The sequence below is a fragment of the Puma concolor genome, chromosome B3 (assembly GCF_028749965.1).
Source record: "Puma concolor isolate L17-30 chromosome B3, mPumCon1.1.hap2, whole genome shotgun sequence".
NCBI classification, from domain to species: Eukaryota; Metazoa; Chordata; class Mammalia; order Carnivora; family Felidae; genus Puma; species Puma concolor.
This window is the reverse complement of record NC_141672.1, coordinates 120,708,565-120,718,908: the sequence shown is the minus strand read 5'-3', so window position 1 is coordinate 120,718,908 and position 10,344 is coordinate 120,708,565. Positions and strand designations below refer to the sequence as shown.

At 42.4% G+C, this 10,344-nt stretch overlaps 1 pseudogene; it reads right to left on the bottom strand.

Moving 5' to 3' along the window:
• Window positions 1–485: 485 nt before the first annotated feature.
• The window catches only part of LOC112855507 (splicing factor, proline- and glutamine-rich pseudogene), a 117,165-nt pseudogene continuing 107,306 nt past the window's right edge, over window positions 486–10,344 (bottom strand).

Genomic DNA, 10,344 nt, shown 5'->3' with positions numbered 1-10,344 from the left:
GCTTTCAGTTTAAAACTATTATCATGATATCATATGATTTCACTCACAGGGAATTTGAGAAACACAACAGATGAACATGGGGAGGAAAGGAAAAATAAGATAAAATCAGAGAGGCAAACCATAAAAGACTCAAATGCAGAGAGGAAACTGAGGTTTGCTGGAGGGGTGTTGGGTTGGGGATGGGCTAAATGGGTGATGGGCACTAAGGAGAGCACTTGTTGGAATGGAGCACTGGGTGTTTTATGTAAGTGATGAACCATTAAATTCTACTCTTGAAACCATTATTACACTATCTGTTAACTAACTTGGATTTAAATTTTTAAAAAACATAAATAAATAAAATTTAAGAATTGAAAAAATAAAATAAAATGAAGAGATTATGTTAAGTATCTGTCAGCACAGTTTGTACTGTGTATTTAAGAGTTTGAGCATTTTTGAATGTCTCTTTCTCTCTTTGGTCATTTGTTTTGTTTCTGAAATTCTTTTTTTTCTGATTTTAAAATGTCTTTATTAACAACAATTAGGTTGCTCATTCCTCTGCCCTCTTACTCACTGGTTTTCTGGACACAGTTCACCTGATCCCAGACTCTTCCTGAGTCTAACAAGTTGTGGCTTTCCTTCTTGGCTCATGTTGTGGGATATTGCCTTGAGATTAATAGCTTATCCACTTGAAGTGAATGAGTACTCCAATATCAGCCAACATCATTCTTACCATGTCGTTTCCCATCATGGAACCACTCATGGTTGCTGGTGGAACTCCAGGATTAGCTTCATAACCTATGCCACCACCACCACCTAGAGGTGGAAATTTCTGGTCTCCTGAACCATAGGGATCTCCATGCTCCTTGCTCCTCCTCCACCCATTCTCATGTCTCTCTCTTTCTCTTGGATCCATGTAGCCCATCTGGCGATAACTTTCTTCTCTTTGGCATTTCATTTGTTCTTCCATTTCACATTGACGAATCATCATCTCTTCTTCCCTTCTACGTTGTTCTTCTTGCCTTAGCTGCATTTCTTTACGTTTCTACATTTCTTGATTGTGAAGTTCTACCATGCATCTTAATTCTTCCTGGCATCTCATCAGATTTTGACACAAAAGATTTGCCTGATGTTCATGATAAGCATCTTCCATTTCACTTTCCAATTTGTCCTTTGTATTTTTTATGTTTTTTTCAAGTCGCTACCTTTGTTGTTTCTCCATTTCATCCAGGGATTTCCATCACTGAGAATATTCATACTCAAATGTGCCATGCCGGGAAAAATGAGGAGGGGTTTCTCTCTCCTTTTGATACATTGGATTCTTCTGTGCAAGTTTTTCAGGAAGGCCTTCTTCATCATCTCATTGCTCAAGTGGTTCCACAATGACTGGACGAGGAGTTGTTGTTAGTAAGAAAACACCTTTACTGCATCTTTCAAATGCTTTCTTTGCTGCTGGTTTGGAAGCAAACTCAACAATGCCTTTCCCTGTAGACCTCCCACGATCATCCACAATTACAACAGCCCTTTCAATAGGACCAAACTGGCTAAAAGCTTCTTCCAACAGTTCATTGGAAACATAAGGTGAAAGGTTTCCAACAGAAAGGGTGGCAGCATGTATGGCAAAGTGAACCCGAAGCTGTCTACCTCTCATCAGTGTATCATCAAGTTCAGCTTTGGCAATTTCAGCCAGTGCTTTAGATTCAAGTTTAATAAATCCAGATCCTTTGCCTTTGTTAATAAAAACTTCTCCTAGTTCTCCATATTTAGCAAATAGTCTTTTGAATTCATCCTCTGTGATATCAGCAGGTAGATTCCCAACAAATAACCAACAACGTTGAGTGTAAGTTTTCTCTCCAGGCCTCCTCAAGAGAGACAAGTTGGCTTTAAACCCCTCCGAGTTGGGAGATCTTCTCCTCGCTGCTGCCACCGCGCCCCCCGGGTGGGGGCCCCTGGTGGTGCTGCTGGTGGTAGGGTGGGTGGTGCTGCCGGCCTCCGGCCTCCTCGGGGCTCCCTGCCACCTCGGTGTGGTGGCTTGGGGTGGCCGCCAGGAGTGCTTAGGCCCGGGCCGCTGCCGGGCTTTGGCTCGCCTGGCATTTTGCCGCCTTTCCGGCCTCCGGGTCCTGGGCCCTGCTTAGGACCGGGGCCCAGGCCCCCTGCGGGTGGAGGCTGGGGGCACCCCCGGCCTGGGGTGGGGTGGTGGGGACGCCGCTGCTCGACAGCTCGGGCGGTGGCTCCCCAAGGGGCGCCGAGGTGACAGCGGGCAGCGGGTTCGGGGTGGGGCCTGGCCCTGTGGGGGCCCCAGAGGTCGGGGGAATGGCGGGCGGTGCAGAGCTGGAGGCCGGTGGAGCGCTGCCCACTCCGGGAGCTGGGCTGGGTCCCTGAGGAACGACGGGCTTGGACGAGTCATGTGGCGGTGGAGGCGGCTGCTGATGCGGCGGTTGCTGCAGCGGTGGCTGCTGCTGTTGCTGCTGCTGGTGGTGGGATTGAGGGATTGGGGGATTGGGGTCTTGGGGCCACCCTGGTCCGGGCTGGGCCCCATTGGTCCCCGGTTCTGATTGAGGCCCATGCCAGGTGGCGGGGAGCGGAAGTCGTGGAGGCTGCCCCGGCCGCCGCCACAGCTCAAGGCGAGACATGTCTGTTATCAAGACGCGGTCGAGGCAGAAGCGGAGAGGACGCTCTGGGAACGTGGAGGCCACCTTGCTTTGCATAAAATGGCGGATGACACAGGCCTTTGTTTCTTAAATTCTACATATGAGTGAGGTCATGTGGTATTTGTCTTTCTCTGACTTATTTCGTTTAGCATTATACCCTATAGGGTGTAATGTTGCAAATGGCAAGACTTCATTCTTTTTTACAGCTGGGTAGTATTTCAGTGTGTGTGTGTGTATGTGTGTGTGTGTGCTGTGTGCCATATTGCCTTTGTCCATTCATCTCTCAGTGGGCCCTTGGGTTGATTTCATATCTAGAGATTATTAGATACGTAAATTGTAAATAATGCTTCAATGAAAATAGTGGTGTATGTATCCTTTTGAATTAGTGTTTTTGTTTTCTTTGGGTTAGTTACCTGGTGGTGGAATTGCTGGATGTATGGTAATTCTGTTTTTGATTTTTTGAAGAACCTCCACGCTACGTTCTGCGGTATCTGCACCAGTTTGCTATCCCACCAAAAGGGCATGAATGTTTCTTATTCTCCGCATCCTCAACAGCAATTGTTATTGCTTCTATTTTTTGTTTCAGCAATTCTGGGAAGTGTGGGATGGTGTCTTGTTGTGGTTTTGACTTGAATTTCCCTGATTATTGGTGGTATTAAACATTTTTCATGTGTCTGTTGGTCGTCTATGTCTTCTGTGGGATATTGTCCATTCAGGACCTCTGCCCATCTTTAATCTTTATACATTTTAGATATTAACCCCTTATCAAATAAAACATTTGCAATTGTTAAAAAAATAATAAAATAAAAAGATGAAAAAAATAAAACTATTGTCATAAAATATATCAAAACTTAAATTTTCAGATTATTAAAGAGTGAAGATAGTGACTGCATTTTAATTGCATATAGTAATTCATTGCAAATCAAATTTTCTCCTATTAAAAATCAAAATCTGAAGGCATTTAGTTTAATTTTGTGTATCTCCATGCAAAAGTAAAATTAGGTTACTATAGTCTAATTTTTTGTTATAAGCCTCTTTCCTGTAAGAATTTAATATTTTATCCACAGATTCTTCATTGCCTATGTCATTATGTATCCTCTATTTTCTAAATCAGAAAATATCTTCCTATGTGTTGTTAAAGCTTTACATTTTCCTATTATATTTTAAAGTGACTTTCTCACTTTGGTCTTCTCACTTTGGAGAAGAGGGCTTCTAATCAGCATGCATGTTTACATATAGTCAGGATTTATCTTTGGAGAGCAGAAAGCTCTCCAAATTTCACTTGGTTGTGGGGTGCCTGGGTGGCTCAGTTATTTAAGTATGTGACTTCGGTTCAGGTCATGATCTTGCGGTTTGTGCATTCAAGCCCTGCGTCAGGCTCTGTGCTGACAGCTTGGAGCCTGGAGCCTGCTTTGGATTCTGTGTCTCCTCCTTTCTCTGCCCCTCCCATGCTCATGCTTCTGTCTCTCTCTGTCAATAATAAACTTTAAAAAAAAGATTAAAAAAAATTTCACTTGGGTCATACAATATAATCCAATTCTGCATAAAACTGCATAAAAATTTATAATCTATTTGTTCTAATGGACTTCTGATTTCAGCATGGTGTATTTTCTAATTTTATTTTGGATTATATTTTACTATTACAATATTTGATTTTATATTGTATATTACTTACTAATATATGTTTTGTGTATATATGTAATAAATGTTATATACCTATTATACACTGTATATTATACAAACTATATATTATACACAATATGTTTCATATAGGTATATGACATATATATTACTACTTGGTTAATGTAATTGTTTTTATAGGACAGTGGCTGATTGCATTTTATTTTGATGACATTGGGTATTTTTAGTTGTGTTTAAGGTATTTTTTATACCACACATGAAAATGTCACATCTGGAGAAGATGGTGGCATAGGAGGATGCTGGGCTCACCTCATTCTGCTGACCACTTAGATTCCACCCACATCTGCCTATATAACCCAGAAAACTGCCAGAAGACTAGAAGACCGGACTCTCTGGAGCCAAGTGTAGACAAGAGGCCCAGGGAAGAGGGCAGGAAGGGTGGAGAGGCGGTGCATGCCACACAGACTGGCAGGAGGGAGCCGGGGCAGTGGAGGGGCAGCCCGCCCAGCAAGGCAGAGCCCCTGAAGTCTGGCTTGCAAAAGCAGAGGGGCCAGACTTCGTGAGTTCTGACAGCCAGCGGGACTTAACATCTGGAATGTTAAAAGCCAACAGCTCTGCTCTGAGAGCCGGAGGGCAAGAGGACACCTCAGCTCAGCGGGGAACAAAGGCGCTAGCAAGCGCCATCTCCCTCTCCCATCCCCCAGCCAAAATCCCAAAAGGAACCAGGTCTCATCACTGAACTTGCTTGCACTGTGCAAACACCCAACGCTGTGCTTCTGTGGATCCATCCCTCCGACGGATCTGCCTCCCTCCTGGTGCTGCAGGGCCCCTCCCACAGGGGACCGCCAATGACAAAGTGAGCTAAGCCTGCCCCTCCCGCCCCTGTGCACCTTACGGATCCACCCTGGCTAAATAGGCCAGATCCCATCAAATCAGCACCACAAGCCTGGCAGTGTGCAAGTAGCCCAGAGAGGGGCCACACGACTCCACAGTGAGTCCTGCCTCTGGGAGAAGGGAAGAAAAGGTACACACCAGTTTGACTGTGGCCCCAGCAGTGGGCTGGAGACAGACCTAGGGTCTGACTGAGCATGAAACCTACAGACATGACTCTAAACCCATATCTTTTAATAACACTGAATGTAAGTGGACTAAATGCTCCAACTAAAAGACATAGGGTATCAGAATGGATAAAAAAACAAGACCCATCTATTTGCTGTCTACAAGAGTCTCAGTTTAGACCTGAGGACACCTTCTTCAGATTGAAAGTGAGGATATGGAGATCTATCTATCATGCTACTGGAAGTCAAAAGAAAACTGGAGTAATCATACTCAGACAAACTGGACTTTAAATTAAAGGCTGTAACAAGAGATGAAGAAGGGCATTATATAATAATTACAGGGTCTATCCATCAAGAAGAGCTAACAAGGTAACAAAAGAGAAACAAGGGCCCTGAATGATACATTGGATCAGATGGACTTGACAGATATATTTAGAACTCTGCATCCCAAAGCAACAGAATATACTTTCTTCTCGAGTGCACGTGGAACATTCTCCAAGATAGATCACATACTGACTGGGTCACAAAACAGCCCGTCATAAGTATACAAGAATTTAGATCATACCATGCATACTTTCAGAACACAATGCTATGAAACTTGAAATCAACCACAGGAAAAAGTCTGGAAAACCTCCAAAAGCATGGAGGTTAAAGAACACCCTACTAAAAAATGTATGGGTCAACCAGACAATTAGAGAAAAAAAATTAAAAATATATGGAAACAAATGAAAATGAAAATACAACAATCCAAATGCTTTGGGATGCAGCAAAGGCAGTCCTGAGAGGAAGATACATTGCAATCCAGGCCTATCTCAAGAAACAAGAAAATCCCAAATACAAAATGTAACAGCACACCTAAAGGAAATAGAAGCAGAACAGTAAAGACACCCCAAGCCCAGCAGAAGAAGAGAAATAATAAAGATCAGAGCAGAAATAAACAATATAGAATCTAAAAAAACTGTAGAGCAGATCAATAAAACCAAGGGGTTTTTTTTTGAAAAAATAAGCAAAATTGATAAATTTTGATAAAATTGATAAACCTCTAGCCAAGCTTCTCACAAAGAAAAGGGACAGGACCCAAATAGATAAAATCATGAATGAAAATGGAATTATTACAACCAATCCCTCAGAAATACAAGCAATTATCAGGGAATACTATGAGAAATTATATGCCAACAAACTGGACAAACTGGAAGAAATGGACACATTCCTAAGCACCCACCTACTTCCAAAACCCAAACAGGAAGAAATAGAAAACTTGAACAGACCCATAACTAGTGAAGAAATTGAATCAGTTATAAAAACCTCTCAACAAATAAGAGTCCAGGACCAGATGGCTTCCCTGGGGAATTCTACCAGACATTGAAAGCAGAGATAATACTTATCCTTCTCAAGCTGTTCCAAAAGTAGAAAGTGAAGGAAAACTTCCAGACTCATTCTATGAAGCCAGCATTACTTTGATTCCCAAACCAGACAGAGACCTGCAAAAAAAAAAAAAAAAAAAAAAAAAATAGAACTACAGGCCAATATCCCTGATGAATATGGATGCAAAAATTCTTAACAGGACACTAGCAAATTGAATTCAACAGCATATAAAAGGGATTATTCACGATGATCAAGTGGGATTCATTCCTGGGATGCAGGGCTGGTTCTGTATTCACAAATTAATCGATGTGATACATCACATTAATAAAAGAAAAGAAAAGAACGTAATGATCCTGCCAATTGATGCGGAAAAAGCATTTGACAAAATTCAGCATCCTTTCTTAATAAAAACCCTCAAGAAATTCGGAATAGATGGGACATACTTAAACATCATAAAAGCCATTTATGAAAAGCCCACATCTAATATCCTCAATGGGGAAAATCTGACAGAGAGCTTTCCTCCTGAGATCAGGAACATGACAGGGATGTCCACTCTCACCAATGTTGTTTAACATAGTATTGGAAGTTCTAGCATCAGCAATCAGACAACAAAGGAAATCAAAGGCATCAAAATTGGCAAAGATGAAGTCAGGCTTTCACTTTTTGCAGATGACATAATATACATGGAAAACCTGATAGACTCCACCAAAAGTCTGCTAGAAATGATACATGAATTCAGCAAAGTGGTAGGATACAAAATTAATGTACAGAAGTCAGTTGCATTCTTATACACTAATAATGAAGCAACAGGAAGACAAATAAAGAAACTGATCCCATTCACAATTGCACCAAGAAGCATAAAATACCTCGGAAAAAACCTAACCAAAGATGTAAAAGATCTGTATGCTGAAAACTATAGAAAGCTTATGAAGGAAATTGTAGAAGATACAAAGAAATGGAAAAAATAACATTCCATGCTCACTGATTGGAAGAATAAATATTGTTGAAATGTCAATACTACGCAAAGCTATCTACACATTCAATGCAATCCCAATCAAAATTGTACCAGCATTCTTCTAGAACAAGCAATCCTAAAATTTGTATGGAACCACAAAAGACCCCGAATAGCCAAAGTAATTTTGAAGAAGAAGACCAAAGCAGAGGCATCACATCCCAGACTCTAGCCTCTACTACAAAGCTGTAATCATCAAAACAATATGGTACTGGCACAAAAGAGAATGTGAGTGGGAGAGGGGCAGAGAGAGAGGGAGAATCCAAAGCAGGCTCCAGGCCCTGAGCTGTCAGCACAGAGCCTGACACGGGGCTCAAACTCATAAGCTATGATATCATGACCTGAGCCAAAGTCGGACGCTCAACTGACTAAGCCACCCAGGAGCCCCTGGAATAAATTTTTTTAACTCAAAAAATATAAAATAAATAAACATTAAAAAATTTATTCCAGTATATTTAACATACTATGAGTTTCAGGTGTACAATATAGTGATTCAACAATTCTATTGGGTTACCTGGGTGGCTCACTTGCTTAGCATCAGACTCTTGCTTTTGGCTCAGGTCATGATCTCCCAGTTTGTGAGTTGGAGCCCCACAATGGGCTCTGCAGTGACAGCATGGAACCTGCTTCGGGTTCTGCCTCTCCTTCTCTTTCTGCCCCTCACCTTGTTCTCTCTCTCTCTCTCAAAATAAATAAGCTTAAAGAAAATCTTTAAAAAAATAAAAAAAAAAAACAATTCTGTTATCACTCAGTTCTCATCACAATAAATGTACTCTTAAACCACTTCACCTCTTTCACCCATCAGCCAAAACACCTTACTCTAGTAAACATCAGTTCTCTATAATTAAGAATAGTTTTTTTCATTTCATCTACATTTTCTTTGTGAATTTCTTTTGTTTCTTAAATTCCACATATGAAGTGAAGTGATATGGAATTTGTTTTTCTCTGACTGACTGGTTTCATTTAGCATCAGGTCCATCCATGTTGCTGCAAAAGACAAGATTTCACTCTTTATAATAGATCTGTGCCGACCAGATCCTGGAGCATCCTGCCCACAGGAAAACCTGCTGTTCATCAAAATGAAAGGATCTCCATTCGTGAGGGGAGCGAGGCCAACTGGCTGCCCATGCTCGTGCATACCCTGGCAAGCTAAACATGTACTCAGAAAAGAAGGGCCGGTTTCCTCTGGGATATTAGATCCAGAGAGCCTTCAATTTCCTCAGGAACTGACTGGGAAACTGGCGCCATTCATACAGCCATGGCTGTGTAGGTGACAGCCCTGTGGTCCTGGAATGTGAACTGAGGCCTAGCTAGAAAAGCAGCAATGTGGGGAATGGGGATGAGTACAAGCAGTGCCAAAGTTCTGCATCTCCAAAGGGAATGGCATCCATCTGGCAAGGAGATATATTTCTTCATTAACTCTCGATCCAGACAGTACTCCAGCTCCCTTCCTAAAACTTTTGGCTTAGCCTACACACAAGCATTTGCCACTGGGCACCTGAAGGTACCCTAGGCAAGGTGATATCTACAAATTCTGAAACCCATTTCCTAGGGGCCCAGTGGCAAGCCTCTTGCACATTCACCAGGATTGTCCTAAACTCCCCACTTAATAGGAAAAGACAGGACTCTGAGACACTAACTCTGAAAGTATTCCAGGAAGAACCTTGTTTCCATAGAAGAGCAATCATTTAGTAACACTATGAGCCTGCTAGGCAAAAAGAGCTCAGGGACAAAGGGTCAGCTGTCCTCTGGGACATCAGACTCTGAGAGCCCTCCTTTGGCTCAGGAACCACCTGGAAAATCACCTCTAATCCTTGGAACTTGGTTGTGAAGGGGAAAGCCCCATGATCTTGGTGGGTGAACTGAGGTCAAGTTAGAAAAGCAACATTGGGATAAGAATGGCTAAAAGCTGAGTCAAAGTTCTGCATTCTAATGGGCACAGGTTAAATTGAAGAAGGACTTATCTCTAGAATCCTTTCCTCTTGTCCCACATAAGAGGCAGGATCCTCCCTTAACCACTGGCTTAACCTACATTCTTCCTGGGCAGCTTTACACACCTCAGATTTGGGAGTGGCCACATAATTCTAAAACGAAATTGAGAAGGGCCCTATATCACCTATATATACCTATATCACCATCATAAGGACCCACTGAACTTCCAAACTGAAAGAAGAAGGCTATTACTCTAAAACCTGGCCTTGGATAAATTCCACACAGAACTTTTTTTCACAAAAAGGGCTAAGTGGTGGAAATGGAGACAGACTGCCCGAGTTCTGCATATTACATGAGAGGTGGACAATGAAGTACCCAGCACAGTTTCTTATAGGCTTGCTTGTATCTGGAAAAAAAAAAAATGCCTGTGGGCTTAGGCAAAGGGAGTGTTGTGAAGGACTCCAGCTGAGAACCCAGTCAGCAAGAAGCCTGCATTATTTCTTGAGGATCTAGAGATGTCTGGCTTTGCCTGCCCCCCCCCCACCCCCTTCCATCACTTGATGGAAGCAGCAATGGTTTAGCTATTAGGTTCTGCTTGCTCTTGCTCAGGAGTCTGGAACAAGGACTTCATTCCCTATTCCTGGAAGAGGCTTCTCCAGGGATGACCATCTCCTGGTCTATATGAACCCTAAGCAAACTGCTTCTC